This window comes from Microcebus murinus, chromosome 9, assembly GCF_040939455.1.
Source record: "Microcebus murinus isolate Inina chromosome 9, M.murinus_Inina_mat1.0, whole genome shotgun sequence".
NCBI lineage: Eukaryota > Metazoa > Chordata > Mammalia > Primates > Cheirogaleidae > Microcebus > Microcebus murinus.
Window position 1 is genome coordinate 23,116,560 of NC_134112.1, and position 27,534 is coordinate 23,144,093.

General features: G+C 42.9%; 1 protein-coding gene across 1 annotated transcript in view; it reads right to left on the reverse strand.

Annotated features, from left to right (window-relative positions):
- CHN2 (chimerin 2) overlaps nucleotides 1-27,534 on the reverse strand; it is a 290,524-nt gene that overhangs the window by 157,635 nt on the left and 105,355 nt on the right. The gene's annotated exons all lie outside the window — the stretch shown is intronic.

Sequence of the window (27,534 nt, forward strand, 5' to 3'; positions counted from 1 at the left end):
CCTGGCTTGTCAGCTTGACACTGGCCTGGCAACAAATGGGCTCTCTGATTTAACACAATCCTTCCTCACCGCTGGCACCAGCCACAACAATCGGTGCGGTTACTGTAATTGCAGTCATTCATATCAAGTGCGGGCATGTCAGCAGCACTCACCCCGGCCCATGTCTGCCAAATCGTCATTGTCTTACAGGCTGAAGACAGAACCAGCTGCAGTGGGACTGGACTGTCAGAGGGTCAGTGGCTGCACTTCTACACGTGACGGAGTGGATTCTAGTCATGTGGGTCCCAGGCAAGAGCAGAAAACTGTGCTCTCGTCCATAAGCCAAGCAAAGCTTGGGGCACAGCACTAAGTGTCTGGTCCCAGCTCCATCCCCAGTTTACTGAGTGATTTTTGGCTATTCTATCAACCTCAACCCAGACAGGCCTCAGTTTTCTCACCCGTGGAAACAGGGATTGGGCTAGCTGCCCTGTAAGTGCTCTCTGGGTAGAAAGCTCCCTGACTCCTTAAATTCTCAGTCTTGGAGCAGCTGCATTCTCTCCACACTGGGGCCCTCTGATCAGAGCCGTTCCACATGACCTGGAGCTTCAGAGGCAGCCAGTTGGAGCCATCAGCTCTGGGGAAGCTACCCTTCCCACCTTAAGGGAACAAGTGGACCCTTCCTGTGCCATGGAATAACCTACTTGCCCCATGTATGTGGTGAGAGTTAGTCCAAATGAGTATATGCTTTATGCCAAAATACACAGCGTTTGCAGGAAAGAACCTTTCCCCGCTCCTGGCCTGTGCAGGAAACACAGTAAGTGAACTCCTGGCCTCTCCCTGGGTCTATACTGTGTCCCTGGGGAGATGGCAGCAATTTGTCTCTTGGCTTGGTGCCACCCTTGGGGGCACTGTCCTGGTGGTAGAGGGTTGCCTTCCCTGTGGTCTAGCTCTGCAGCAACTAGCAAACAGGTAAGCCTGCTTAATTCTGGGCTCAGTGGTTAGTAGGCACACCTGGCCAACAGCCTTCCTGCCTCCCCTTAGTAATGAAAGTGCCACCTTAGCCTCTGCCTGCTTTGTAATGTTTGATTTCTGTTTGTTCAGAGTTGGACTGCTAAATAGCAAGGTCCCCCTGAGTATGCCCCAGCAGAAGGCAGCCTACATTCTCCTAATGAGAAGATCTGCCCTAAAAAGGGTTTTGGATATATATATAAATATAAACTTTTAGTAATATAAACAAAATGATCAGATATCTACTCATAATACTTAATTCATATATGCATGTATAATTAAATCCATTAATTTGGTTATATATATACATATTAAGATAATATACAAATTTAGAAGTATTGTTTCATCATGTCACATTTTGTGCAACAACTCTATTTTACTATTATTATTTTTTATTTTTTTGAGATAAGGTCTTGCTCTGTTGCTCAGGCTAGAGTGCAATGCTGTCATCATAGCTCACTGCAACCTCAAACTCCTGGGCTTAAGCAATCCTCCTGCCTCAGCCTCCCGAGCAGCTGGGACTACAGGCATGGACCACCACACTCAGCTAAGTTTTCTATTTTTTGTAGAGATGGGGTCTCGCTATGTTGACCAGGCTAGTCCCAAACTCCTGGCCTCAAGCTATCCTCCCATCTTGGCCTCCCAAAGTGCTGGGATTAAAAGCATCAGCCACTGTGCCTGGCCATTTATTTAAATTCTCTGTGTGCATCTTTGAGTCTTAGATGATTTTTCATCCTTTAAGACTATGATCCCCAATCCCTGAGCTGTGGACAGGTACCAGTCCGTGGCCTGTTAGGAACCAGGCCACATAGCAGGAGGCCAAGGGCAAGTGAGTGAAGCTTTATCTGTATTTACAGCCTCTCCCCATCCCTCGGGTCATCACATAATCTCCGCCTCCTGTCAGATCAGCAGCAGCATTAGATTCTCATGAAAGTATCACCCCTACTGTAAACCACACATGCAAGGAATCTAGGTTGCGACTCCTTATGAGAATCCAATGCCTGATGATCTGAGGTGGAGCTGAGGCTGTGATGCTAGCATTGGGGAGCTGCTGCAAATACAGATTATCATCAGCAGAGAGGTTTGACTGCACAATAAATGTAATGTGCTTGATCATCCTGAAACCATCCCCCCTCCCCCAGTCTGTAGAAAAATTGTCTTCCATGAAACCAGTCCCTAGTGCCAAAAAGGTTGGGGACCACTGATCTAAGACATTTTTCCTAAAGTACATCATGCTTGCTTGTTCCTTAGCTTTCTTTCTTTTTTTTTTTTTTTGAGACAGAGTCTTACTCTGTCACTTCAGCTAGAGTACAGTGTGTCAGCATAACTCACAGCAACCTCAAACTCTTGGGCTCGAGCAATCCTCCTGCCTCAGCCTCCTGAATAGCCCTGGGACTATAGGCATGTGCCACAACACCCAGATAATTTTTATTTTTTAGAGATGGGGTCTTGCTGTATTGCCCATGCTGGCCTTGAACTTCTGAGCTCAAGCAATCCACTCACCTGGGCCTCCCAGAGTGCTAGGATTACAAGCATGAACCATTACACCCAGCTTAGCCTTTTGACAGAAAAGAATGTGTAAGTCCCTGCATAACGCTGCCACTGGACACTTTATCCAGCGATAGCCACACAGTGACATAACATGAGAACAGCTGGCTTTTAATCATCTTATACGTGGTCACTACAACATAGCCACTTGCTATATTGCTTTTTCAAGTGATCTTTAAAAATCTGCTGTGGAGCAGTATAAAGAGACTAAAAGGAAAGAGGTGGCTGATACAGAAAGCTCTCCAAGATGTTAAATTTTAAATTTAATGGGCTGGGTGTAGTGGCTCATGCCTATAATCTCAGCAGTTTTGGAGGCTGAGGTGGGAGGATCCCTAGAGTCCAGGAGTTTAAGACCACCCTGGGCAACATAGTGAGACCCTGTCTCTACAAAATTTTTTTTTTAAATTAGCTTGGCATGGCGGCGTGCACCTACAGTCCTACCTACTAGGGCAGCTGAGGCAGGAGGATCACTTGAGCTCAGAAGTTCCAGGTTACAGTGAGCTATAATCCAGCCACTGCTCTGCAACCTTAGCAATAGAGTGAGACCTTATCTCAAAAAAATTATAAGTAAATAAAAATAAAATGAGGCATATCCCAGCATGCAGTACACAAAACACCTCAGGAAGAAACTGCCAGGGGCTGAGGTTGTGTCTGTCCACGGAGGAGATTTGGGTGGCTGAAGGTCAGGAGCAGTAGGGAGATTTGGTTTTCACTGTATACCCTTTTATATTATTTGAATTTAAAAAAAAAAGGAAAGAAAAACTTCTTAAAAGGCTGTTTACAGTTATATTCAATACTTGTAAATACATCTGAGGTTTCTTTTATTTTTAATGATTCCATTAAGTGACCTCTACAAGGGGACAAAATGATCATTGATTAAGGTAATTTCAGGGATAGTGTGTCTTTTCCAGTAAGTAGATGGGGGTTCAAAATAAAGTAAATAAGTAATCCAATAGTATGAGAGACTTGGTATAAAATGAGACTTAAGATAACACCCCTTTTCTGAAAGATAATTTTGAAGATATATCATATAGATCTAGATATTTTAACCTTTCGATGTTTCACATGCAGTGTCTTATTTAATACTCATAACAAGCTTGTGAAACAGGTATCATTAGTCCCATTGTACAGGTGAGTAAACTGAGAAATAGTGAGGTTGCCCAGAGTCACAGAGTTAATAAGTAGTTTAGCTGAATATTCAGATCTAGTTCTGTCCAACTCTGAAAGCCATGCTTTTCTCATTATAAAATCATGTTGCTCATACTGGGCCCTGCTATGTCCCAGGACTTCACATATATGATCCCACTGGATTTCCAAACAGCACTGTCAGGTGGATAATATTATCTCATTTTACAGATACGGATTCTGAGGTCAAAGGAGGACTGTACCTTGCCCAAAGTTGGCCAACTCATTTGCATCCCATACGAATCAATTACGGCCAACACGATGTCCACCCAACAGTCACCTTGGGCAGGCTGGCCTGCCACATTTTATCATGAGAATTAAGCACATTTACTTCACGAAGTTAAAGCAGTTCCTGGGGCCTCTCTAGGAGTATATTAAGCCTGTCTTCATCTATTACCAGCCTAAACCTTACCTGTTACTGTGAGACAAGCAAAAACAGAAGGGCCCAGTCAGGTTTTCTAGCTGGCTCTGATACTTGACGCCTCCCAAGACTCAGCCTCGGGTTTTACTTTTCTCCTGGGTCTCCGCGCTCTGTGGTTTCTTATCACTGGCTTTAAAAATAACTTCTTACGGGGGGGGGGGGGATCACAAACGCACGCATTAGCGACACTTCAGACACCTCATCGACCACACGGCGGGGCGACAAACGCGCGCAGGAAGCGCGGCTGCGCGGTACCGGAAGCAGAGGCGAGAGTGAGGGCCAGCCGGCCCGGGCAGTCCCTGGCCACCTGCAAGATGCTCGCTTCCAGTTCCGCATTCAACTTCGCAGTGGCCGGTGTTTATCGCTCTCACGCCAAACGCCTGCACGAATGTGTGCAGGAAGGAAAGCCTTCCTGTCGCCCCGCAGCACGGTGGGCGGGGCACCGGCAGGCCTACGATGAAAGGGTGAAAAGTAAGGCAAACAACAAGTGGCCCAAGGATTTCCGCAAGAGAAAGTATTCACATCACACAGCAGAGCAAGAATAGACCCCCCACTCCCCTCCCCTGCTGTTATCTTAGCGCTGCCCGTCTGCATAGGGCTGGGGACAGCTGCACCGCGTGCCGGCGGCGGAGTCATATCCTCTTGCTGTTTGCACAGTGGAACATTTGTCTTCCTAATCGCAGTATGTGAAAGTTCCTGCTTCCACCGCCAGAATCTGAAACCAAACATTAAAACAAACCTTTCCTTAATAGTTAGCTCCTGTCTGCGGCTGTTTGTACTGGTAACCTCTGTTTATCTATTTTCCGCGGCTCTGTCATAAGAAGGAATCGTGTATTTACACACCTGTGCCTTTATAAAAGATCACTTGTTCATTTCCCAGTTTGTCCGCGTAGTAGACATTTACCCATCACCCTGCTCCTGGTCCCAGGGTAAGCACCGGGTACACACGGATGACAAAGTCTTTTACCTTGAAACAACTCCCATTGCTGGAGGGAATCAAGTCGAAGAGAGTCTGGAAGGATGTGTGCAAGTGCGCTGGGTGCCCAAAGACAGGAGGCAGGCCCCTGGCAGGGGTGGGTGGGAAGATGATGGGGGCAGGGGAAGTCACAGAGGCGACCATATTGGAGCTGGGTGGTGAGGGATGAGTAGGAATTTGCTAGGCTGTGCATTAACGGGGAGGAAGAGGAAGGTGGATGTAAAAGGGTTGGGATGCTGTTTTCACATCAAACATTCTGGGAAGGAAGGAGACTTTTTGGTTTGTATATTAAGCATTTTTGATGAAGGAGTGATTTTTCACAAAGCCTAGTTAACCCTTTCCATTGGGAGCCTGTGCCTTAACAAATATCTTCTTTCCCTGCAATGTTGCAGAGGCAATATAGGAAGGCCAGGAACCCTTTCGGGGCGAGGGTTTGCCATCTGTCAAGGGGCAAAGAGAGGGTCCCAAGAGATGCTTCAGGAGGGACCTGCTGGCTCATCTTCTCTTGTGGGCAAGTGGCAGAACCCTCAGTGTGATCACTCCCAGTGTGCGTCCTCTGGCTTCTGGTGGAATGGAGACAAGATGTGAATCCCAGTGGAAAGCCACCCTAGCAAAGCTGTCAGCATGTCCCCCAAACCTCAGCTCTCCTCTGCAGCTTTGCTCTTTTCAGCACCGCCCCAAGCAGAGCCAGGTGCTGGCCAGGTTCTCAATATATGCTTGCTTGCTTGATCAACTGGGGGACCACCATCACAGTGGAGGGAAAACTAAGTTAGATTCTCCTTAGGAATGCCTTCCCTGGCCATCAGTCCTGCACTTTCAGTGCGAGGTTCGCCTGAGGTATACCCTCTCCACTGTTCATGATGTCAGCATGACTAGCCAGTCACAAGCTGGCAGATCTGATTCAAAAGGAAAAGAATGATCGAGCCTATTGCCAAGTCTCCTCCCTAACCAGGACCTGCAGGTGCCTTACCTGACATGCACAGGCTCTAATACAGTCTGCCAGCTAGTATGTCTAGCATCTGCCTCTCAAAACTCAAAAACTGGAAAATGAAACAGTAAAGAAGGCAACCAGAAATGACTACATTTTGGGCCCCTGAAATAACACAGGGAAAGGTCCTTTATCTTCGGTGTTTGTGTCTGCTGAAGAAGCACTCACTGAGAGCTTCCCACTTCCAAGGCTTTGTCCCCTCCGGCAGGAAGCGGGTGTTCCCCTCTGGGCACTAACATACCACTTACACCCACCTAGTAATCACCTGGGAGAGCAAGAGACTCAGCCTTCCGCAAGAGCTGTTTGTAGGTTTGCATATGCAACCTTTGGCTGTTTAGGAATGGGTTCTATTTTCAGAATTAATCTGTTGTATTGTAATAGGCTTTCCTCTCGGGCCCACCACAGCTTGAGAGAACGCACGCGTGACTACACACTGTTCCCCTCCTGTGAGCACCACTGCACTAAATAAATGGTTCCGGAAGGACGGCATACTCTGCTCTCGACTGTCACTGAAATATTGACTGTAGAATTTCAGATGCTTTCTAAATAAATATATTTTATGTCACCAAGATTTTCAAAACTATTGAACTCAACCTATTCAAAAGGTTCCGATCATTAAGATAACTTATCTCTCACACTTAGTAAATGACTCATTCCTGAAGTCAACAATGCCTTGGAAACAATGCAAACGCGATGTGTACAGATACACCCCTAACGGCTTCCTGTCCACACAGACAGGGGTATTTTTGCAACTGACTTTCCGACTCCACGTTAGTCCTTCGACCTTCATCCTCCTTACACTTAGGGGACAGAGATGTGACAGGCACGAAATCTGATGGGCATTTTCTGAAACCATTTCTTTCCAAATTACAAGAAGAATGTTTCTAATGCCTCACCATTGTGGCTTTGGGATGTCCTGTGATTGCCATGACTCTATCTGCCAAAATTTTCCACACCCACCTTGTGTGGTGAAATAGTCACTACGAGATTGAACTTATTTAATCATTTGCCTTTAGCTGCATTTTAATCTTTTCTTATAGCAGAGGGGTCGAATCCACTGATTGTCGCAGGCCAGGTAATCTTCGAAATGTCAGGGACTGCTGAACCCCATACACAGCACAGTGTATTTTTTATCATCATCTACCCCCTTCTCACTAGCTCACACATGCTCTGACTCTAGCCCATTACAGCTGAGAATCCAGAGCTGCAAAAGACTCTGCCTCTGGCAGCCGCTGGCTCGTGGGTGGGTTGCGGTGAGGGTGGGGCAGAAATTGAAAAACCAGAAAGAAATCTTGGGCTGCTGGAGAAGAAATCAGCCAGGACCCTGCGAGTGGTAGGAACAGACCATGTTCAACAGGAAACTGTGCCACGACTTCATGAATTTAGAGCAGAATTCTGCCCCTAATTCCCAAGTCTGTTAGTGCATTATGTTCCTCCAACCTGCTTCTAGTTTTTATTTTTAAAACTATACAAATAGAATGGGCTAACTTAAAGCACTCAGCTTCATCTGTAGTACTTTTTTGGATTTTTTTTTTTTCATCTAGAGACCGCAGTTTCTTCCTGATCTGCTCTTAGCTGCATGGATGTCTCCTATTCACTGTGGCAACTGGTCATTTTCTGAGAACAAGATTCTGAGCAGGGACCTGAGATTCCTTTCAACAGCAGCCTCGGCATGAAACTATGGAGGTTGTGAGCTCAGCAAAGGGTAGGGCAGGGCCTAGTGGCAATCTGCTGATGCCTGGTGTGGGACAGCCATGAATAACAAGGAGCCAGAACCAGGGTGGGCTTCCCCTGTTCCAGTGCTTCTCTGATCACCTCCAGCCCAGCCCCGTTCTTGTAGGGCCTAGCACCTTCCTTCCTCCATCAGTTTCTCTGCTTCCTACTTCCTAGCCCCACAGGCTGCCAACAACAGAGAGAGAAGCAAGCCTCTCCCTTGGCTGTAAGAAGGAAGGGGTGCTTCTCAGCCCTATGCAGCCCACATTTCCTTTCAATAACATAACTGTCTCATGCCGTCATCCTCACCCAGGTTGGGACTCGCCGTGCAGAGAGACAGGCATCTTCTGAGATAGGACCACAAGCCACGATGGAGCCTTCCATTCTGGTTTGCACAGATGCTTCTCAACTTACCATGGGACTATATCCCAACAAACCCATCCTAAGTTGAAAATATCATTAAGTCAAACTGCATTTAGAACATCTAACCTATGGAATATCACAGCTTAGCCTAACCCACCTTAATCATGCTCAGAACACTAACATTAGCCTACAGTTGGGTAAAATCATCTCTCATGCAAAACCTATTTTGTAATAAAGTGTTGAATACCGTATACAGATGGGCGTTTTGTAGACATGATGGGATGCAAAAACACAAAATCCGACATCCAAAAATCGCTTGGCAGCACAGCACACTGTGGAATATGGGTGTTTACCCCTGTGATGGTGTCAGCCACTGGGAGCTGTGACTCCAGGTCCCCGCCCAGCATCATGAGGGAGTATCGTAAGGCATATCGCCAACCCAGGAAAAGGTCAAAATTCAAAGTTCCAAGTATGATTTCTATTGGATGCCTATAGCTCTTACACCATTGTAAAGTTGAAAATTGTAAGTTGGGGACCATCTGCATTAGCTGCTAGCAGCTGCACTTACTGAGTGTGCTGTCTCAGGCCAAGTACTTTACCATCATCTTTTCAGTTCAGCCTCCTAAGAACCCCACAGGGTAATAAGCATGATTATTTTCCATCCTTTAAAAATGAGCAAATAGGGCTTCAGAGGAAATTGCCCCAGATAGCCCAGCCAGTGAAGGGCCAAACCTGGGCTGAACTTGGACAATCTTGCTCTGCTGCAAGAGTTCTTAACCACTACTCCATGTGGATGTCGATTTTCTCTTTTATATGGATATAAGTCATATTATACTATTAGTCCTCTTTTTGTCAGATCACCCAAGCCAAGCCTTCACCCAAATTCTATTTCTTAGGGGGACATTTCACCTCCCTTCTTCTAACCATCCCTTGCACTCGCATCTCCCAATCAGTCCAGCGGAGAATAAGCACGGTTGGTAAATCCCCGGATGTTGGAGGTAAGAACTGACTCTGATGAAATCATCTCTGCTTCTCCCAGGGGTCTCCTCAGTGCTGGGGTGGGGTGGGGTATTGGTTTCTCTGCTCCCTCCCTGCTCCGGGGCTGCAATTCAGGCAGCAGATGTGACCTTCCATGAACCCACTGTCTCAGCGCCTCTCCTGTGACTCTAGCTGTCCCCAGGCTCCAATAACACGATTTCCTCCTGTTGTCCCTTCAGGCCCAGGGATGGGAATGGCTTCCCATTGTTGGAAACCCCTGGATGCTTCAGAATCTGCTGTTTCTCTCTACCTCCTGACACCTCTGTCAACAGACCCTTTGTTAACTTCTCTTCAACATCCCAGCTGAGTGTGCCTTCTGTCCTCTGACCTTGACAGGTATCCTCTGCCAACCCCTAGACCGTAGCAAAGGCTAAAACGAGACCTGAGTATGACTAAGGCAATTTATTTTTGTAGTGATTTTGACTCACTTTTTATAAACTGGAGTCAAATATGTTGCCCCAAAGGAGAAGAAGCTTGGATATCCTTCCACATTTTCCATAGCTCTGTCTCTGTTCCACATGGTGGTATAGGGAGAATTTCGGGCCCACAAGCCAAAACAGCAAATCCACTTCCAACTGCAACGTTTAAATGTTGGTAGGTTAAATTTAGAATATGAATAAACATTTATCCTTGCTACATACTGCATAATTTCACATCTGTAATAAACTACCCATGCTATAACTATACACCTCTAAAGTGACTCAATGTATATAAGGAGACTCTCATCTCAGTTCCTGTTTTCACTAAAAATAAAACAATAACAATACCACCAACGTTTGCCCCTTTACTTTTCTGTGATGTATTCTGAGGATAAGCAAGGCCTCAAAGTTTAGGGGGTTGTTTTTCTTTTCTTCCTATAATACGCATGCCACAAATCTGCAATTATGGGATTTCTAAGAATTTCAATGATATGTTCTAGATACTAAATGATTCCTTTGTTTTTTTTCTAAAACACACACACTTAAACACACAACATCCAAGAACATGAATTTGTCTCTGAAAGGTCATTCCGTGGCCATAATTAAATTCCAAAAACACATTTCAGAAAGGCCATCCTCAACAATTTTTTACCAATTGCAATAAATGAGTAAATATCCTAAAGGATAGAAAAACAAACACCACATGTACTTGCTATTAAATTGGAACTAATCGTTGAGCACACATGTGCACAGAGGGAAGTAAAACTCCTTGGAAATCAAGTAGGGGGAGAGGGCAGGAAGGGATGGGTGAAACCCTACCTAATGGGTACAGTGAACACTATCTGGGTGATGGGCACACTTATAACCGGACTTAAGCATTACAAAAGTGATCCATGTAACTGAAAACATTTGTACCCCTGTAATATTTCAAAAAAAAAAATATCCACCTAAGAGGGGTACTCTCTCTTATGTTTTTCAACTGTGAAAGGGTCTCAGAATGGTAACAATGATTCCCAATTGGAGTGATGGTCATTCAATCCAGTAACACTGGTTCAAATAGGACGTATTAGGTGTAATATCCCGACCACCTTATACATCCAGAGCCCAATAGTGAAGCACTGTGTGACAAACCACTGTGCTGAATGAGGCCAGGGTCATTTTAGAAAAGAGACTGGTAAACATAATACTTTTCAAGATGACTTTATGATATTAAAATAGGCTGAGGTGGAGATCACTGTTTTAATAACAAATCCGTTAGGTCATTAAATGTGATGAAATACATAAAATCTTGTTACCACAACCTGACAAGCCGCTGATTTAGGCACTTTGAGAAATAAAGAAATATGGAAGATGATTTGTACCTTCAAGGAGTTTCTAGTCTGGTCAGATTAGGACATAAAAAGAGAATTACCAGCACATGAAAGTAGATACTGAAAGGTGAGAAATGAATCGTCCAGACAGTGAGAGCTCTGGGAGTTCAAAAAGGTGAGAAACCACAGAAAATTGCCGTCCAGGTTTCTCAAGAAAAACATCTCTTTTTTGAAAAGCAACAGTTCCTGTTTTAAGAATTACAAGGGGAAACATTAAATTACCTAATTCAATCAAACATGTTTTCTTTATTGTAGAGGTCTGCTGACTAAATGGTGTAATATTAAAATGAGTTAGGATCATCCAAACAATGATTAAATGCACTTGTTTCTCGATATGTTTCTGCAGACCACATACACACTCTACATTAATTATTTCTGAGCTGGCATGAAGAACACAGAATTGGAGAACAGCTGGTTTTCAGAGGAGTGAGGGCAGTGAAATTATAATACATTCTCTTTCCTCACCACTTTTCTACTGATCTTCTTAGAGCAATTTCAGAAATGTTGCAAACAAATAATTTACACCTGATAGGAAAAGACAGGCCCAGAGAAGATGGGTGATTAAAAAAAAAAAAAAAACAAAACAAAACAGAAAAAGAGAAAAAAATCTCTGGCTGGACCATGCTGTATTATGAAAAAAGCACATGGTCCCAATGGATGATCATTTGTTTTTGGACTTATCTGAAGGCTCATTGCTAGTGTGGAAGATGAGGAAGAGTTAAACTCTTCCCTTCTGTTTGCTGTCAACCCTCATAATTTGCCAGACGTACTACACTATTTCATTTCACTGTAGTGCTTAGCAAGTTGCTGCTAAGCCCCGTGGAAACAGAAGCCATCCTTGGGTTCAGCCAAGGATCTGCAAAGTAGCCGAGGAGAGTTTCTTTTTCCTCCTCCTTTTTCCCTTATAGTCTATCTTTTGTCCAGTTCATTTCAACTTATTTGGACTTGAAAAGGAAATACTTTTCGGTCTGCTATGAATAACCCCAGACAGTTGTAAAGTGGGACCAACTACTATTAATAAAAGGATTCCATGCGGCCCTTCTAGGTATAAGCATGAGTTCCTGGGTAAGTCGTAATCGGTGAATGGAGCCCTGAATGATTTTTAGCAATCATGAGCACCATTACTATCTTCTGAAGAATTTAGAGATGTTTCTTCAGAGATGACAGCAGTTGCTAGCTTTATTGTAAAACTTTTCTTTTTATTAGCAGATGGTGGAATTTATTTTATAATTCCAATTATGAAAACATGCCTCAACTTGTTATTTTGGGCTATTGTAAGCATTTGACCTCTAGCATAAGGCACAAGGAGAAACAAGCCTGTTTACTTGAGACTCCGTTTATAAACCAGTGTGTTGAGTCAGAGACTGGATAAGCCCTATTCTGCCGTTCTTCTTTTCATTTCTTTTCTTTTTTTTCAATTCAGCAATAGTGTGTAGCTTTAAATGTCAGGAAATGGTAAGAAAAAAAAAAAGAGTGGAGGTTTTTTCCTGCCCAGTGATTATGCTGCAATATTAAAGTTATAATACATAAAATAAAAACTATGGTTATTGAGCATTTTTAAATTTTTTCTTCATGCCACAGCATTGGTATAAAAGCCTCTTTTATACACATATCTTTGGTTAATTTATCCACATTTGTATTTTCCATATAAATTCAGCCCTATTTCAACTCTCAAGAGAAATGCTTTTGCTGTGGCTTCATCTGAGTCTTTTTTGGCCATTCACCAGTTGGAGATTAAAGGGGAAAAAAAAAAAAAGACTTCACACTAGAGTAAAATGAACTAGCCCGTAAATCTAATCCAAAATAAGCGTATACATAGGACGAGCAGTCTTGCCTAAAAAAGGAAGTATTTGCCTAAGTTGAATAAATAATGACAGTATAGAAAGTACTATTCAGACGCCTCAGATTTGAAATAGAAGGAAGGTCACTGTTACAAGGCTGAGCAGAAATGAAGATGTTACTCAAGATGAACTCTCTTTAAACATTCACCATTTGGAATCTCAAAGAACTAGCCTCAACAGAGTCACTAACTACCTCTGTGCCTATGGACTATATTGCTCACCTTTGTGTTTGAAACTTCGGTAGAATCCATGCCTGAAAATCAAAAAATTATGCTTGGTTTTTTGGAAAGGTTATTTTTCTCTGGAGGTCTTGATTTTTTTAAACCTTTTTCTTTTCTTACCCACTTTCTCTGGAAGATGGAAGGAAGCACAACGAGAAAAAAAAATTCAGGCGACAAAAAGAATAAAAATATAAGTGCAAAATACCAAACTGTTAAATTAACTTTAAACTTTATGATTCAGGGAAGAAATTTTAAATGTGTCAAGTTGTAGGCAGCATTTCAGGCCATAAACGGGTTATTAGCCTACAACATTTATACTGCGCTCTGGGCTCCAGATGCTTCACGACCACTAATTACACATTTCTCCGGCTGTCCCAATATGGGACACGGCATCATTAACCACGTTTTACAGGCAAAGAATCAGGAGTTAAGTGATCGGCCTCAGGTTACAGACTAAACAGAAGGTAGAAAGAAGAAATCTGATACTCAGAGTCTCTCAGGCCAAGCAAACATCTTGTTTAGAATCATCCTTAAAATATGAAAGGATTAGATATGGGTGTAAATTTAAAACTTAGATTCCAACAGTTGGAAAACCAGAGGCTTCTCCATTGTTCACAGGCAAAACTAAAATCACCGGAGTTGGGCCACAGCAGTGGTTCTCCAGTGTCAGCACGCATCAGACTTTCCTGGAGGGCTTATTAAAACACTCACTCCTGGACCTCACCTCTAACTTTTCTGATTCAAGAAGTTGGGGATGGGGCCTGAGAATCTGCATTCCTAAAAAAAAAGTGCCCAAGGGATACTGAGGCTGGTGGTCTGTGGGGCTCACTTCTATGGAACCAACTTTGCATTTCACACCAAAGCCCTTTCTATACGCCTTGGGATCACCCCCCTCTCTCTCCTGCATTATCTTCAGACTGACACTCCTCCAGCTTTCCAGCTTCCTCATCCCCTGACCTTAGTCAGCATGTTCTAGAGACAGCAATGAGGCCATGTCACAAGGTGATCAAGAGCCTTTGCTTCTTATACATATCAGGGTGCCCCCATGCAACTCAAGGCACAGTACTTCTATTGCTGTATCTATAAAATGGAGTAAAATAATATCTACTCTATAGGTTTAATTTAAAGGTTAACTGAGGTAACCCATTTAAGCACTGAAAGCCTGGAATGGAATAAGAGCTCATTAATAATTATCATTATTTTCATTACATGTTTATCCAACAAGCACTTACTCCACACCTACTATACTTGAAGCTCTATGAAGAGTAATGAAGATACAATGACAAGTCTTGATCCCTGCTCTCAGAGTCATTTATACTATTACAATATTACTACATGGTCATGTATTAAGATACAGTCCACTAGAAGGCAAAAACAAACCAAACCAAACATGACAAAGCAACAGTGATAGCTCAGGCAGAGGACCAAGAGGTAAGTATTGAGTTGCATTGGTTGGACAGGGAGGGGGAAGGACAGGCTGTGGCTCCTCCACACCCCTACCCTGCTTCTCCCCAGGCTTCTGCGGAGCCCTGCTCATTAGAAACCAAAGAACTAGTCATTCCTTTCTCTTTAAACTTAAAAAAGCTAAGACTGACCCAAAGAGATGATGTGACTTGCATATGGGACACAGAGCCAGCTATAGTGGTAAAGATGGGATAAGATTAGAATAAAGTATCAGATTCACATGCTGGGAAATGACCTTACAGATGATTTAAAGTTGGTCCAACATTCTCACTTTATAGAAAAGGAAACAGAGGTCTCAGAGCCTACTTACGAGCGATCCTGGCAGCTTTCCTAACTCCTCATTTAAGGTCCTTTCTGCTACTATACCTCTTTCTCCTTTTAGTTCCTGCAAACAGTGCTCCAGGATGGAGCATTGCTCCAAAACAAAGCAGACTTTCGCTCTTCTCTATTGAGTGGTACCAGACATGGTGTCCTTGGAAGGTGAGGCCCACCCCCACCCCTGCTACTGCATAGGCTGAGTCTGAAGGTATGTTTTGCAAAGATGTTAGCACTTCACTGGGTATTTTAGGTTTCAAAGTACAACCCTTCTCAGAGGTACTCACATTTTAATAAGGGTCACTTAAGGACTGAAAGTAGCATTTAAAAGAATTTCCTGAGGCTCAGAACCTAGAACATCAAAGAAGGCCTGAGTCAACTGGCTGGCATCCACCGTGTGATGCTGATGTGAAAAAGAGGGCACAATTCCTTTTCCAGGTGCCACTGGCTTCCTTGCCAAGCAGCACAGTCTTTGGAGCACAAAGGCCAAAACAAAGGTTACAAAGAGAAAACAGAACCCAGGGCTTGCTAAATGGGCTAGGGCCAGAAGGTCTAATAACTGCGCTAAATGGATTCAAATCTCACACCAGGACAAACTGCACCCTGAGCTCAGGAAATATTCAAATGAGATGGCCAACCTGCTGGCAGAGATGGTCCATAGGAGTGGGATTGGAATCAAGGAATTAGGCAAATGTCTAAATGTTTTTAAAGGGATAAAAGGAGAATTCTCTAAGATATAGGTGATTAAGCTAGAAATTGACCCCAGAAACGATGAATGGGATAGGTGACAAAGAGAATTGAGAATGGCAGTACCCTAGGAGCCAACCCAGTTTCACTAAGAACAACTCAAGTCTTCCTAAAGCCAGACACTTCTTTCCAGGATAAAATCACAAAACTGGGAGATAAGAGAAAATGAAGCAGACAGAAGGACTTCAGCGAAGTGCTTTGGACACAGTTACGAAACACAGCACACACAAGTAGATGAATCACTTTATGACTGACAATTAATTACAAAGAGCACAAATTAGTTTATAGAAAAATATTTATTGGCCTTCTCCCAGGCAATATTTGACCAAAAGAGAGAGCATCCTTATCAAAACCTTCCATGTACAGTAGATCAAATTAAACTCTACTATGTTTGTGGGAATCAGGCCCTTTACCTTTTCTCAATAAATACCCAGAAGCTTGGATTACCACCTGGGAGAGGTAGATAATAAATTAGATGGCAAAATATATGGATTTAAAAAGACCGCGATAGCCAAATTCAATAAAATTTTAATGTAAGAGAGATAAATATAACTTTTTTTGCCCAGCATCTTTAAAAATAATCATTGCCAAAAATAAAAATAAAAAAAAAATCATTGCCAATGTGGAGGAGACACAACCTAGCAGGATCTGAAGGGCCAGACGTGTGGATGTGTTCTGCATCCTGCCAGTCCAAGGAAGCACTTTCTAACAGTCTCAGTGGCTGCTGCAGGAGGCAGGGAGCTCCCCGTCACAGGAGGCTTCCAAACACGGCCAGACAGGGTTTCCCAAATGGGGGTATGTCTGTCCTCCAACTCTAGGCTGCCTTTGACTTGCATGGCGTTAACTTGACTACATGTTCAATAAATAAGCCCTTTCTGGATCAGGACCTAGGACTTCACACCACCAGCTGAAAGAGCTACTTCTGTGAGCCACAGAACCGTATTGCAATCCCCATAAAGCCCGTCTAATGACACGTTGGGATTACAGAGAGCTTTCATCTACGGAGCTCAGGGCATTTTCACACCAATTATTGCTTTTTTATCTTCATGGTACTCCCACTAGGTAAGGAGGAGGAGGAGGAGGAGAAGAAAGCAAGTTTCATTTTACCCATTCTGTAGCCAGAGAAGCTTGGGAGATTTGGCAAAGCCTATTTATCCCGACAGGGATGTGGGTTTTGTCATCGGTTCTTTACCAATCTCCACTGCAATGGGCAAGGGCCACATTCCACCTTCCTGCGGGGCACGGGCCCTGCTACTGGGCTCTTGAAAGCAACAGTAATCGAGGACTGAGCTGGAACTCTCAATTCCAGGGAAGGCAGGGACCCTCTGGTGGAGGCAAGCAGAGCTCTTAGGAAACAGTGTGAGAAAAGCCATTTGACCTCTATTATTAATAGTGGTGACTGACAAGGCAAAGCGGGCTTGGGTCAGCCCTTCGGCTCACTTTACCTCATTTTCCTCAATTATCTGATAATTCTCTGGGATGGAAAACAGATTCAAAGTGGCTTTTAATATCACACAAAAATATCCAGGGCTTAAAAGCACTCAATATGTTTCTATTGTGGCGTTTAACACACTATGCCTTAAATGAGATTGGCAAGCGCCTCTCTGACTAATCCATGAGATCTATAAAGGAAGGCTTAAGCCTTGCTTGTTCTGTGTGTTTGGAAGGTATGAAAGAATGCATTTGAGCACAGTCTCTAAAACTAGACCATCTGAGTTCAAATCCCAGCTCTACCACCCAGGAGCTGTGTGACTTTGGGCAAGTGAGTCAGCTGCTCTGTGTCTACACTGTATCTATCACTGCACTGTCCATAGATGCTGAGCACCGCAAGCCCTTAGCATGGTGGCTGCAATCAATCCCTCTCTCTACTCACCTGCAGTAAGATCTTGGGCTGTCCACACCAGAGGGACAATATTAGGAAAGTATGCATAAATGAAATGCACGGATAACCCGGAAATCTAATTTCTGAAAAAAATTTCAACTATTTTCCCCAATGAAGCCTTGCAACCAGAACCAAAAACAATCTGTAAAGACCTTCCCTAGGCTGTTTTTAGAAGAGATGGTGAGGTTTTAAAGCGATTTCATTCTAAAGGAAGTTTTAAAAGAAGCCACTTTAGAATGCCCCATGAGGGAGACATTTACCTAATTGCTCCCAGCATTTGGATCTCATTTTAGGTGATTTAGATCCTGGTGTTTGAGAATAAGTAAAGTCGGGCCGGCGTGGTCTTCATGCTTGCAGCAGATTCACCGGCATGAGCAGGCTGCACAGTGAATGGAAGAAGGTGCACGTTAGGAAGCTGGAAAGAGAGGACCAGGTGACCTGGTAGAAGAAGGTTTTCCTTTGGCTTGAAATGAGAGAATCAGAACACTGGGAGAAAGAGAAAGAGAGCACGCAGAAAAGACAGAACCCAAGGGACATGGCATCTAGGAGTGACACGACAGTTTTGTAATAAGTTAAGATTTGGCAACAGTCATTAATATCACTATTCCAATTAGCCACTGGAGTCCAACTGTCTGTTAGAGGTTAGCGAGGAAAGATGCTATATCTTAGAAGTTGCTCTGTTGGTTTTGATGTTGCCTTAATATTTACTTGGCTTTCTCTCTTTCTAGAAAGAGAATTTTTTATAATAAAGTTGTAGAAAATGTGCAATCACAAATCTGCGGGGATGCCAGCAAAAAGCCACCTTGGCAAACCTTTGCAAGGATGCCCTTGATATTGAGAACTGCAGGGTTCTGTCCCCACTGGTTAGCAGTGTGTCTAATCCCTTTGGTAGAGGGGGTGACAAATGGATACGTTCCCTTGAGGCAGCGAATGCAAAAATCAGAAGCCACAGTTTGGTGGCTCTGGGACCCAATTCTCCAGTGTATAAAGCTCCTGCTGTCACTTGGCATGGTGGTTAACACCTCTGCTCTGGTCTGACATACAAGATGTGGTCTTAATCCAGTTCTGTTACTTTCTGCTTTTGAAACATCGAGCAAACTATTGAACTCTCATAACCTCTGTTGCTACCTCTTTAATAGAGAAATCTACTGGGCCAACCCCCCAGGGAGCACCAGGAGGATTCAGTGAGCTGATGTGTGTGAAGTGCTGAGCGCAGCTCCTCACTAAATATTGATGATCACCATCATACTCAGCCATCCCCCACTTTGCACGCATTTTTCTCGACTGGAGAGTCACAGAAATGCAGAAATAACCAAAGGGGGGCGGGCGGGGGGACAGTGGGGTGGGGGAAGGGAGTCTGCACAAAGGAACTGCGCATTGCAACACTAGCTCATTCACCCTGAAAAAGCGAGATGTGACAGAGGGGTTGGTGCCACTCGGTTCCAGAGTAAACAAATGCCCAGATGAGCCCCGGCCCTGTGAGAGAGGCCCAGCGCTGCAACACTGCGAACAGACAGCTCCCGGCACTCCCAGGGAGCAGACAGAGATGCTGCAAACAGAGTAGCTTTGTGGAAATGGAGGCAGACTGGGCGACTCTAATCTGGCTGTGCAACCTCATGCTAACCTAGTGTTACCTTTTAGGTTTATCAAAAGAGCTACTGGACTCTTTCGGAATGTAAGGACCCTACATCAAATCTAAGTCAACAGTTTTGGCAGCTCCATTGCATCTGAACTGTGCCCACAGGATGTTAAATTAGAGGACGTCTGGGAAGCCACCAGGCCTGGCACCAGAAAATACAAAGGACACCGTCATGCTAGTGTAAAAACAAGATGATAGTTTTCTGCAGTGATCACGAAGGTGCTGAGCTGAGGCCCACCTGCAACCTTTTTCTCTTCTTTCTCCCCTCAACATATAGAGACCACTCAACCTCACCTGGAAGCCCAGTACTTAACACTATCTGGGTCATTTTTCCAACAGAGATAAGCTAAGAAGTGATGCCTGGATCCTTTTCTTTTATGATGCTTCCATCAAAACCTTTTATGCACAAAGACCTCCATATAACTCCTGAAAGTACATGAGAGTTTATGGTACCAAATGGCTTTTAAATGTGCAGATTTCACATATGCAGTTCCATTTTTATGCATTAAACTATTTCCTGCTACAGGACCGTCATTTCTCCTCTGAGCTCCCCTATCTTAGCCTCTGTCGTGTGTCTGAGGGAAGTGGCCGCCTCCCAACCGGGCAAAGCTTTGGGAACAAGTCTGCTTGTGGCCAGCACTGCTCTGGGACCTGCACTGAAGGGACAGGGGGATGACAGGAGCTGTGGGCACCTCTGCACAGCCCTGCCAGCCTCGAGAGTAAGGCTAAACCAAATTTATGAGGCAATTAAAATTTTCCTTTCTATTTCATGGGAAAATGAGATTCTTCATTAGGCTCGAACCATAATGTTACTTGCCGTTTTTATTTAAAGGTAATAGTTATTTGTTACCATACAGAAACTGCTAAATTATTAGGATTATAAATGATATACAGGGTAGTTCGCTAAACTAGTGCAAGTTTCTTGGCTTAATAAATTTGCAAGTGCCAAGGTTAAAAAAAAATCAAGTGCTGCAACAGTTATAATATATATATACATACATATATATATATATATGTATATATATAAAACTTCGGCCAGGCGAGCTACTGAGGTACAGCAAGAGCCTGTGAAGCAGCGTGTACTCAGGGCTCTAACCTTGGCCTTGTGTCTTCTCATTGCACATCCACCCAGGACGGGCTCATCCACCCACTTAGCCTCTATGAATTCCATGGCTGTCTCCCTCCCAGACCTCCCCGCAATGCTCTGGGACAGGAGTCAGCAAACGTCCTGTAAAGGACTGGAGAGAAAATGTTGTAGGCTTTGTAGGCCCCACATTCTCTCTTGTCCCTACTCAACTCTGCCCTGATTGCGTGAAAGTAGCCAGAGACGGTATGTCAACCAATGAGTCTGGCTGTGTTCCAATAAAACTTTATTTGCAAAGAAAACAAGCAGACAGCAGGATTTTCTCTACACAGCCATAGTTTGCTGACTTTTGTTCTCAGATCCAACCACCTACTAGACATTTCCACCTGAAAAATTCCATGGCTCCCTCAAAACCCAACATTTCGAAGCTGGACACGTTCTCTTTTACCCCCAGTCTTCTGTAAACACAGTGCCAGCACTCACGTGCTCAGGGCTGACACTGGGGCAGCATCCACACTCTCCACCTGGCATCCCATGGTTGAGCACGAATCCCATTAACTCTAACTTTTAAAATATCTCATATGCCCCACTCCAGTTACATGCTTCTCGAATACAGGGACCATGTCTTACTCATGTTTCGAACTATTTCTTCCTTCAATTGTCTAGTTTAATGTCTGGCATGTGAAAAGAGCTCCAAAAAAATGTTTGATGAATCAATGAATGACAGAACTGTTGTAGTAAGTCTAGGGCTTCTTAAACGTCAATGTGTGTGTGTGTATACCACCTGGAGGCTGTGAAATGCAGATTCTGATGCAGTAGGTCTGGAATGGGGCCTGGGGTTCTGCATTTCCATGAAGTTCCCAGGTTGCTGAATGCTGCTGGGCTGTGGACCACACTTTGAATATCAAGCATCTGGGAAATACCCTTTGGTCCCAAAGTGCCCAAACACAAAAGTCCCCAACATATGCATCCTCAATTTTGATGCATATGTTGATTTATTCCCATGGGCATTTCATTAAATCATATGACCTGTACCTATTCAAACTCCAGAGAAATTAATAAAATAGTTTATGGCACCAAATGACTTTTACGTTTGCAGAGTTTACACACATTTCCATTTCTATGCCTCAGACTATTTGCTGCTTCAATTACTTCCTCCTTCCCTATCTACTTCTATCCTTTGGTGCCCACTTAATTTAATTTCAACATAACCGTGCTCATTATCTGTGTAGAGATCCTACTCCAGTTGCTCTGCCAATGCAAGGCTCTCTTATCAAGATGTGTTACTTATCACAATTGTGCAAATGTCTTAAACAAATTATTATTGTTCAGAAATTCAAAAGAACAGTCTGTTTTCCCAGAACTCTAGTACAATGACCAAATCGAAACCTATTTTCAGGCTACCTACACCTCTTTTTATAGCAACAAAACACTTTTTTATCAGCAAGGCATATAATTGCTTACAGAGTTCCGGGGACCATGTGATTCTTCCCCTACCCAACCCACCCCTGGAAAAGAGGAGAATATACCGAGGCTATCTGGATGAACTCCATAATCCATGAAAGCTGAGCTATTTGCTTTGGCAAGTTAAAAGTATAATCCCAATGTTGTGAAAAAAAAAATCACATTTCTTTGTATGAACTCAGTAAAGTCAGATATCACATTGGGGGCAGTAGCTCTGGCTACATTAGAATCTGCCTGGAAACTGGGCTTTTAAATATAAAGATGTCACGGATCCATAACATTTAGGCTAGTGTGCACTATGTAATGTCAGCTGTTTGGATAATTGCATTTCCTCCGACAATTTCTCAGGAACTTGCATGGTACTGAATTGTGTCAGAAAATAGGTGTCATAGTGAAGATGTGATTCTAACCAGGCTTTTTTTTTTTTTACTAACTTGTAGTAAAACACACTGTAATCAACTCATATAAATTGCTCTCTCTCTGCATTTATCTCCAGTGAAGAGAATCAAATTGCCTTACCTGAAATTATAGAAGAAAATCATTACAAAGTATGGCAGTTTTGTAACCGATAAGCAACTTATAAGATCTTATTTTATTATGCATTATATAGATGACAAAAATTCCTATTTATACAGAATCTAAATGACCAGGAAGCTCAAATAAAATGTGCTTAATAGGAACTGGCTTTCATAGGTATAGCTATGGGGAATTGCAAGATCTTGAAGGGTCTTTGAGATCCTCAAAGAAACATTAAAGCTCACAGAATTTTAGACCTGAAAGAGATTTGGAATTCATGTGGTCCAACTTGCTCATTTGTCAGCTGTGTGCTGAGCCCAGTGGAGAGAATAACTTGACCAATGAATTAGTGCCAAACAAAGCCTAGAACCCAGTTTTGTTCACATCCCCACAAACAGGCTTTCTGTGCTACTGACTGAATGGTATTAAATGCCATAATCTATTTTTGTGTTCTAATTCTTCAAAATTTCATAATTCACGTATGGTCTACCCTATCTAAATTTCAACACACATTATAATACTTCAGAGCCCCATTCTGCTTTGTCTTTTCTCTTAGCATTTTCATAATTTTTAAAAATCATCTGTCTTCTCCATTAGCAGGTAAAATTCTCAAGGACAGAGATTTTTTTCTTTTCTTCTTCATTGTTTTATCATCTAGAATAGCATCCATCATAAAGTGAGATGTCAAGAATATTTGTTGAATGAAAAAAAATGAATTATATATGATAATCCTCAAACATATCACTGCATTATCAGAACAGCCCATTTTCTATATCCTCTATTTGACATTTTCCCAGAACTTCTGATGTGCCAGGCATTTTACAAGGCTGGGGTGAACCTCAGAGTAATAGGTTTATTCTATTCACTCAGGGAGCTTAATTTAAGGTGATCCTATTATTGTAACCTCCTAATGCAATGTCATCTCTTATCAGTTTAATTCTGCAGACTATACTGACACATCGCTCCCTGAAGGAATCATTTTCCTCTTCAACCTGAAGCTAGGACTCATGACTCAGCAATCTGCTTCCTAGGATCATATGGGGAAAATTGCGATCCTTGTGCTAATCTGCCGAAGCTGAGAAGATGGAGCAGACCAAAATAAGTAGGATTTGCCAGGCAATTCTGACATTATTCTCTCTGGGAGATAACCATCGCAAAGTAACACACAAAGTAGACTAGGGGAAGATCCTTGTATGAGCAGCATACATAGCGTCAGGTATCTCATTGACTTGTTTTTGAGATAGTCCCCAGGAATGAATATATGGCTTTGTTTCCCAGAAGTATGATAAAAAAAATCATAATTTCATAAGAATTCACATTGTACAATATTTTCATAATAGAACACCAAATTAAATAAGGTTAACTCTTTTATCTTGACGATGCTAGCATTTGACATTGGAATTAGTACTGAGGGATTTGGTGGCACTTGGAATTCTCTTGCCCACATAAACCTGCAATGTTGATTTGATCAAGTGTCACCCTATGGAGGGGGTGCCGGGCCTTATGCCATTCCAGAACAGTTTATAAGACACCAGAAAAATAAAGAGCAATACAGTCTCCATTATTCACCTTTCCATGAAAACGAAGGTAATTTTAAAAATTGTTTCTGTTTTGCTTTGGATTCCTACTTACTCTTCTCCGTTCCCCTTAAGTGGTCACCTTGAACACTCTGCCTCCCTCTTACATGAACTTTTCACTTCTTGGACTTTTTTTTTTTTTTTTTTTTTTGAGACAGAGTCTCGCTTTGTTGCCCAGGCTAGAGTAAGTGCCGTGGCGTCAGCCTGGCTCACAACAACCTCAATCTCCGGGGCTCAGCGATCCTACTGCCTCAGCCTCCCGAGTAGCTGGGACTACAGGCATGTGCCATCATGCCCGGCTAATTTTTTGTATATATATTTTTAGTTGGTCAATTAATTTATTTCTATTTTTGGTAGAGACGGGGTCTCGCTCAGGCTGGTTTCGAACTCCTGACCTTGAGCAATCCGCCCGCCTCGGCCTCCCAAAGTGCTAGGATTACAGGCGTGAGCCACTGCGCCCGGCCTCACTTCTTGGACTTTTAAGCGAATTAGTATTTTGCCCAGGTCTCATCTTCCGGACCATATCAACATGGTTTAGGACACAAACCATTCACATTTATCTTTATTATCTTTCTTGGCTCTCAGCACAGGTCTGTTGTATATATTATAGTAATCACTGGGAAATACTTGTTGACAATAATTTTTTTTTTGTTGGAATTGGTGATGTCACTTTCCAATTCGTCTTCTGGGTTAAAATATTTTTTAGAATTTTTAAATATTTTTAATTGTGATAAAATACAACATAAAATTTACCATCTTAAAGATTCTTAAGTGTACAGTTCAGTAGTACATTCACACTGCCCTGCAACCACACTCTAGAACTCTTTTTATCTTGCAAAACTACACTGGTTAAACAACAACTCTCCATTCTTCCCTCCCTCTAGCCCCTGAAAACCACCATTCTATTTCCATATCTGTGAATTTGACCACCTTAGGTATCTACTTATGATATAAGTAGAATCATACAGTATTATATTTTTTTGACTGGCTTATTTTACTTAGCATAATGTCCTGGAGGTTCATCCATGTTGTAGCATGTGACACTTGGATTACTTCTACCTTTTGGCTATTGTGAATAACACTGCTATAAGTATGGGTGTACAGATATCTCTCTTCAAGACTTTGCCTTTAACTCTTTTGGACAGATACTCAGAAGTGGAATTGCTGGATCATATGGTCCCAAGCTGATATCAACATTAGTGTGTGTGTGTGTGTGTGTGTGTGTGTGTGTGTGTGTATTAATAAGCATTAAGGACAGCAGATTTTTAAGAAGTAGGATTCCAAGGATACACTGGGCAGAATGACTCCATAATCAAATAGGGAATGACACCCCCTGGACAGGATGTTCAGAGTCTATGAGCTTTTGCACTATGTATAATTTTTTAAAAAATCATTCACACCCACAGTGAATTATGCCCCGTAAACTACCTTAAGGCCCCCATCCCTGCCCTAGAAGATATAAAGACTGTAAACATGAAGAGCCAGAGTGAAGAAGAGGAAGGAAACAAGAATCAAGGTATCAATAAAAGTTTCTTAGAGCAATTTTCCCAACTGGAGTATTGCAGGAATCAATGTTTTTGGATTTAGGAAACTTAATCTTTGCTTACTGGCTTGGCCAAACACTACTGCAATTCTAAGGACAGATTTTTCTAAGTGAGATGCTTGCCTAGAGTGTGGCGTGACCCACCTTAGCAGCCAGGAGAGAGTTCGGCAAAGGGCTGCAGGGAGCCCTGAGGCCTCAGATGAGGGCCAGGGCTGCATCTGCATTTTTCTGAGAGTGAGCTGATACCTCTGGGAGCTCAACCATACAAACCATCCACCTCCCCTGCTTTGTGAAGATGTTCTCGCTATTCCAGAGTCTCTCTATTTCAGGGGAATTCTCCCAGTTTGAATTCACAGTGCCTTGGCTCTTTCTCCTCCAATCCTCCTTAAAATATGATCATATTTTCCTGGGGAGAGACCTGAATGTAGGCACTAACCCAGCACTTCCATGTAACTCAGGAAGGCTGAGCAGGACTAGGGCTGAGGGAAATTGGCATTGGCCAGGTTGTTGGTGATTTGTGAGCTGGTTCAGTGAGGCTGGAGGTCCAACTACAAGGGATTAAAGTACCAAGTGGACTGACAAGGATATAGGAATACTATCCATAATTTTGGTACAGACTTTGAAAAAAAGAATATCTGCAGAAGATAAAGTTCTGGAAATCTGAGTTGCATGATTGCCCAAGATTCAGGAAAACTACTGATAAATGCAGAGGCTTTCTGTGGTCACACCATGGCCATTAGCATTCAATGTAGGATCCAAAGAATGATACTTTCCATTCATGGAGACTGGAGTGAGGGGGGGGACAAGAGCGAAGAAATAGCATATTCTGGTGGAACATTTTTAAGCTGGTATTTTGCAAGTATAATAAGTTATTTCTATTCCTGTAAGACTCCATTTGTTTTAAAATAATGCCATTATTTGGGAATAGCCTGAGTTTCTTAGTACCTCAATTTCATTTTAATAAATGAGACCCCAGAAAAATGCATTCTTCAAGCAGGAGAAGTGAATTATTTTTCAGTGCTGCACTCTATATAAGGGGGTAGCAACATGTTGTGGAGGAACATGTTCTTCTACAGGCTCTTTATTACTTTTGTGACTTTAGACAATTAATCCTTTTGAATATCTGCTTTGCTATTAATAAATCAAAAATAATATCTACATTGTGAGGTTGCCCTGACCTCTAAAAAGAAGTTAACTTCTTTCTATCTGCCCCAAAATGAAATCTATGGCACTTGGCAACACAAATTTTGGTCAGATTAATTCCTCTCTATTTTACCTACAGGTTGAAAGAGAAAAATCACATTGTGCTTTATGAGTTTTGATCAACTGTTCAAAAATACATATTTGGCAAGGTGCAGGGGAACAGAAATTAAGAAGAAAGGGAGGCAGAGAATGAGGTAGGAAGCAACAAGAGGCATTGAAATGGTTCCTCAAGAGAGTAGGGAGAGAAAAGCAGAACAAAGTGGAAAAGATGAGCCTATTACTGAAAAAATACTGAATTACTATTTACTGAAAAAAATACTGTTCCATTCTGGGAACAAACATGGGGCTGTCAGGAAAGACTCCATGAGAACACGTGGTCCTCGAGTTGAGTCTCCCAAGATGGGTCCCACTTGGTCGTGGGTAGACAGGCTAGCACTAGTCAAACAGTGTGAGCCAAGGCCAGGAGGTGGGAAGTTTCATCAAAAGATGACAGAGACAAAGGCAGTGAGAATATGATGGAAGGAGCGGACACCAGAGATGCTAAGGAGGCTGAGTCTACAGGGCTCAGAAGCTTATTAAGCGTGGGGTGGGAGGGAAAGGAAGGGAAAAGGTCTGTGACGAGGGGAATGCAGACGAAAAGGCAGGTTATGAGGTCTTTTAATTTTGCATCGATGACTTGTTTTGTTCTTCATGTCTTCTTTCAACAGTTATTTTTTTATAAATAGGTGATTATTTGAGGGTTAGTCAATGTTATAAACTAAATATTTGTGTTCCCCCAAAACCCGAACCCCCAATGTGATAGCAGTAGGAACAGGGCCTTTGGAAAGTGATTAGATCATGAGGGTAGAGCCCTCACAAGTGGGATTAGTGCCCCTCTAAGTGCCCCTGGAGAGCTCCGTCCCTCGCCTACCATGTGAGGACACACTGCGAAGACCCCATTTACGAATCAGGAAATGAGCTTTTTTTTTTTTTTTTTTTTTTTTTAAGACTGAGTTTCACTTTGCTGCCCAGGCTAGAATGAGTGCCGTGG